A 5,996-nucleotide genomic window follows, 5' to 3' on the forward strand; every position below is an offset into this window, starting at 1 on the left:
CATGAGACAGACTAGCATGTGTTTCCCTAAGTGTGCAGAAAAATCAACCTTGAGCTTGCATTCACAAGGTAAGGAGAGGGAGCCATGAATTTGCATTTTAAGATGTCCATGGTGATTCTGCTGGTGGTGATCATGGGCTCCACGTGAAGAAATGTTACCTCACTCAGTCATGAGAAAACATTTTCTTCAACCTGATTTCATTTTTCAAATAACTGTGAGAAACTTGTGGAAGATTTTTGAAATTCTAACTGGTTGATGAGATTCTTTATATAGTTACTGGGGAGTTTATAATTTTATCTCTGAAATATTTTAACATTCCAAATCTATCAGTATGTCATTATACAATCTACCAAGTGCGGAGGTACAATGACCCAGCCATCTTTATGGTCCTTCTTGTGGTGGACACATGTGAAACCAGTTGCTGTTCTGATTGATGTTTCTTCCTGTGCCTCCTCTCAGTGGGTCATATTAGTCTGTGAACCAGGTAGTACCTCAGTGATTAACTTAGAGAAGCAACGTATTTCGGAATATATAATAGAGTGAGTGTCTCTGTGTCTTTGTATAGTCTATTCATGAATAAAGATGGGATTACTGGATGAACCTATTCCTGTATGTGTCTAGGAATGTGATGATTTGGGATAGGGGAAAATGTGTAACATTTTTTTTTCACTGCCTCATGATTGGACAACGTGGTAAAGATATAGTGGTCAAGTGATTTGATTTATATTTTCTTCCTATTTAAGATAAATGTGCACAATGTCATTCGCAGATTATATAGATAATTTCTACTGTTTTAACTAAGTTTACTTACTGTTTAACTAAGTTTCAGTCTAGATAAACAAAGAGTTTCATATGCTCTCGTATATGAAAAAAGAAACAACAACAACCTGTTTTTATACTACAAAAGGACTTAACTAATGCCTGCCACATAATAGGTGCTCAATAAATATGTTGCCTGACTGCAAAGCTGGCTGGCACCTAGGAGGGAAAATTGAGAAGTAGTTTAACACTTTTCAATAACAGCAACCCCCACCCTCATTCTTTAATGGTGTCAGTTAATATTTTTATCAATATTTGTCGAGTGCTGTGTGAAAGCAAGTCCAAGCCTGCATTCCAACAAGCCATTTCTTTTTTTTTTAATGTTTATATATTTTTGAGAGAGAGAGAGAGAGAGCACAAGTGGTGGTGGGGATAGAGAGATAGGGAGACACAGAATTTGAAGCAGGCTCCAGGCTCTGAACTGTCAGCACAGAGCCCAATGTGGGGCTCGAACCCACAAACTGTGAGATCATGACCTAAGCCGAAGTCAGAGGTTTAACCGAGTGAGCCACCCAGGTGCCCCACCATGAGCCATTTCTATATGTAAATTATGGAACTGCAATTGGCTCTCTGACTCACTGGCATGTGTTGCCTTTGAAATAATCTTTCTTTCCATAATTTATTTGTTTTCCCCCAATTAATTTGTTCTTCTGTTCTTCTGTTCAGTAGCAAGACTAGGCAGAGAGGCAGACAAAGTCACTTTTAATCCTTATATCTCCAAATCTCTTCCTTTGACTTATCATGGTATCTGAAATGCCATCATTAAAGACTCATTTCTTCATATGAAAATGTAATATCCCTGAGGAAACCCTGAGAGGCAGCATGAAGGGATCTGAATATATAAGCTCCTCTCTACCTAATAAGAATACAGGTGCACAAGGGAAAGGACCCATGCTAAAGCTCCCCCAGTTTGTTTTTGTTTTGTTTTGTTTTGCTTTTGCTTATAATCAATTTATTTAGTTTATCATGGGCAAGTTCCCAGCTAAATGCAAAGAAACAAGTGAAGTATTCCTGGGTTAATACAGGAGCCAGTGGGATACATGGGGACTGGGCATGAAGGCCAAGGAGAGAACATCAGGTTTCAGAGTCAGATCTGTCCAGAGACCCTAAGACAAGGGTAAGCTAATATCCCAGCACAGACAGCTGCCTTCCTCTCACAGCTGGACATACTGCAAGGCATGTCATCAAAATCACACCATTTCAGTGATGTCAGGGGAACAGATATTAAAGAAAGGGAGCCCATGTCCTTGTGCACCTCAGCTGTCGCTGTTTTGTAAGTCACATACTAGCATGTGAATAAGAATTTTATAATATTCTAGGAGCAATGGGCCACAGAGAGGTAGAACTTCTGTGTTTCTCTCTCAGTGTCTCCTTGCTTGTTTTTATTCCTACCCGAACCCCCATCCTTAAGCCACATACTCTGAAAGTCTCTTGTGCACAACAAAAGTCTCCTGGATGACAACAGTTTTTCCAAAGCAGCACCTTGTGCAGAAAAGTCTATGACATCAAAAAAAGAATGTATCTTTAGTTGGCTATTCTCTGTGGAGTCTTCCACCCCTGAGCAATGTCTAATTGAAAGCATAATTTAGAACACAGATTTAGAAACTGAAATGTGGGTAAGAATTGGAAACAAACTCCAAAAAAACTATAGTCCATGAAGGCTGAGCAGGATAATGATCAATTCACAGATGGTCTCACTTGAAGGTTATATAATTGTTGCTTACACAATCATTAGGGACATATTAGAGTCTACAGCTGATAATCTACAATTTGCTGGGTAAAATTCTTTGTCTATAGGTATGAGATGGTCACGGTCTAGCTCAAAACTTCTCTAACCCTCATAAAAAATGCCGCAGTGGAAGGGGAGTCACATCACTTACAGCATTTTAAAGGGAAGAAAGTCCTGTTAGAATAATAGAAAGTCCACACAGAATATTACAGTTTTAATTTTGAAGGACACCTTGAGTTCCATTTGTCACTTTTCTGTATTTATCTCTCAGGAACAGACTTAAGGACATTTAACTTTTTGTCAAAATAGAAACTGGTCATAGCCATGGTTCTATAAAAATATTTTAAAGGGGTTATTATTTCTGATTAAAATAATATTTTTAGGGGCATCTGGGTGGCTCAGTCAGTTAAGCCTCCGACTTCAGCTCAGGTCATGATCTCACAGCTCATGGATTTGAGCCCCGGATTGGGCTCTGTGCTGACAGCTCAGAGCCTGGAGCCTGCTTCGGATTCTGTGTCTCCTTCTTTCTCTGCTCCTCCCCTGCTCATGCTCTCTCTCTTTCAAAAATAAATAAATATTTGAAAAATTAAAATATTTTTTCAAGTAATACATAACAAGAAAGTATACATCTTCCATCTAATGTAATAGCAAAAACTATTTCTGTATGTATGTATGTATGTATTTATTCTCAAGTTAGTTAACATACAGTGTCGTCTGGGTGTCAGGAGTAGAACCCAGTGATTCATCTCTTACATATGATGCCCAGTGCAGAGTAAACTCTTTATTAGCCTTTTATTTTAAATACAGCCAAAGAATCAGTAGTGACTACAAGCAGTAGTGGGTTCTCCCACAGGGAATCAGAAGAATAGCAAAATAAGGTATAGCTGGTTATTATCACAGATTACTGTTAGGCAGTAATGTTCCTTCTGGAAGGCATAAGTTGGAAATCTTATTAACCAAAGGCTTAAAATAAGGTTGTGAAGATAATGTCATATGAGTAGGCAAACTGAACTTCTCTGGGCCACGGCCATCTTATTTATCAAGTGGGGACATGAACACACTACCTCACTAAAGCTAAGGACATTCTAAAGTCCATTCCAACTTATTATTCTACTATGCTCATCGAACCTTGTCCTCCTCTGAGAATTGTTATCTATCACCACGCATCTGTCTTGTAGTTCTAGGATACTTGTGGTTTTTTTTTTAAGTTTATTTATTTATTTTTGAGAGAGAGGGAGAGCGAGAGTGCAAGGGGCAGAGAAAAAGGGAGAGAGAATCCCAAGCAGGCCTGACATGGGACTTGAACTGACAAACCATGAGATAATAACCTGAGCTGAAGTCAGATGCTTAACCAACTGAGCCACATAGGTGCCCTTAGGATACTTGTGTTCTAGATCTCAAACTGTCCTGCCTTTTGGGGGCTCTGTTTTGTCAATTAGTCCCCCATTTCCCCCTTGTAACTTGTATCTCTGTCTCTCTTATTGCCCTTTCTTCTCTGAACATGAACATGTTCTTCTACCTTAACTACCCCCACCCCACATACACACACACGACACAAAACCCAAACTTTTCCACCCCACGTCCCCCTTTACCATCACTGTCTCACTCTCTTCCATTCATAGCCAACTTTCTTAGAAGAATGCCTAAATTCAGACATTCTCTTTTTTCTCACCCTTCTCTCAGGGGTAGCTCTTCTTGCTGAGGGTGCCAGGGACCTCCTAAATGCAAGATCCAACGGTGGCATTTCAATCCTTATCTCCCTTGGTCTTTCTCTAGCATCTGTTGCAATTCTTTCCTTCCTTGGTACCTCTCCAGCTTTGTGGACAGTTTCCTCTTGGTCTCCTTCAAAGATGTTACTTTCCTCATCCACCCCATCCCAAAGATGTTGATGTTTTCCACCACCCTCAGTGTTCTCCCTATCTCACACTATTGTTCTTTAGAGGGTATTTAATTTATCTCATAACTTCAATGATCACTTATTCACTTGGCTCTCAAGTTATTCGGCCCACTCCTCCTTCCAGATCTTATGTTAGTTATATTTGCATATAATTTAATATAATCTGATATTATAATAATATACAGTTATATTAGTTTCAAGCATACAGTATAATGATTCAACGAATCTACACACTACTCAGTGCTCATCATGATAAGTGTACTCCTAATCCCCTTCACCTACTTCCTAGGTATCCCCCCACCCACCTCCCCTCTAGTAACCACCAGTTTGTTCTCGATATTTAAGAGCTTGGTTTTTATGGTCTCTGTTTTTCTTTGACCATTTGTATTTTTTTCCTTAAATTCCACATATGAGTGAAATCATATGGTATTTGTCTTTCTCTGACTGACTTATTTCATTTAGCATTATGCCCTCTATCCATCCATGTTGTTGCAGATGGCTGGATTTCATTCTTTTTTATGGCTGAGTAATAGTCCATTGTGCATATATGCCACAACTTCTTTATCCATTGGGATATTTAATTTTATGTATTACCTGTGATATTTAATTTTATGTATTACCTTGGCTAGATTATGGATTTTTTAGATGTGATTAACATTTTCTAATTTTTATTTTTTTTGAACAACTTTACTGAAGTATGACTGGCATGCAAAAGCCATACATATTTAATGTGTACAGCTTGATGAGTTTGGAGTGAAGTATATGCCTATGAAGCTATCACCACAATCTATGTCATAAATATACCCATCACCTCAAGAAGTTTCTTACCCTCTTACCTATTAATTTTCTGTGAGTGTGTGATAACATTTATAAGATTTAACCTCTTAGCAAAATTTTAAGTATATGATATACTGTGCAGTAGATCTCTAGGACCTATTCATCTTCCATAACCAAAACCTTGTACCCTTTGACTAAAGAAGTACAAGGTATCCTGTACCTCTTTGCTTCCTCCCTTCCCAAGCCCCTGGCAACCACCATTCTACTCTCTGCTTCGATGAGTTTGTCTATTTTAGATTCCTTATACAAGTGGTGTCATGCAATATTTGTCCAGATGTAATAACATTTACAGTCAGTTGACTTTAAGTAAAACAAATTACCCTCTATAAGGTGAATAGGCTTTATCCAATAATTTGAAGGTCTTAAGTGCAAAAGATTGAAGTTTCCCCAAAGAATCTCAAGGAAATTCTGCCTCCAGACTGAAGCACAGGACTTCTGCTGGAGTTTTCAGTCTTCATACTCAAGACAATGATATCAAATCATACCTGAATCTCTAGGCTGCCATCTTGTCTTTCAGCTTTTGGATTGCCAGCCCTCACAATTGCATGACCCACTTCCTTAAAATCTCTCTATCTCTCTATCCATCTCCTTCCTATTGGTTCTGTTTTTCTAGAGGACCCTGATAAATACACCTGTCATCTATACATCATGTCCAAATCCCTTAGCATACTCACAAGGATCTTCATGAGCTGGCTGTCATCAATTTATCCAGCC

The sequence above is a fragment of the Lynx canadensis genome, chromosome B3 (genome assembly GCF_007474595.2).
Source record: "Lynx canadensis isolate LIC74 chromosome B3, mLynCan4.pri.v2, whole genome shotgun sequence".
Lineage (NCBI taxonomy): Eukaryota > Metazoa > Chordata > Mammalia > Carnivora > Felidae > Lynx > Lynx canadensis.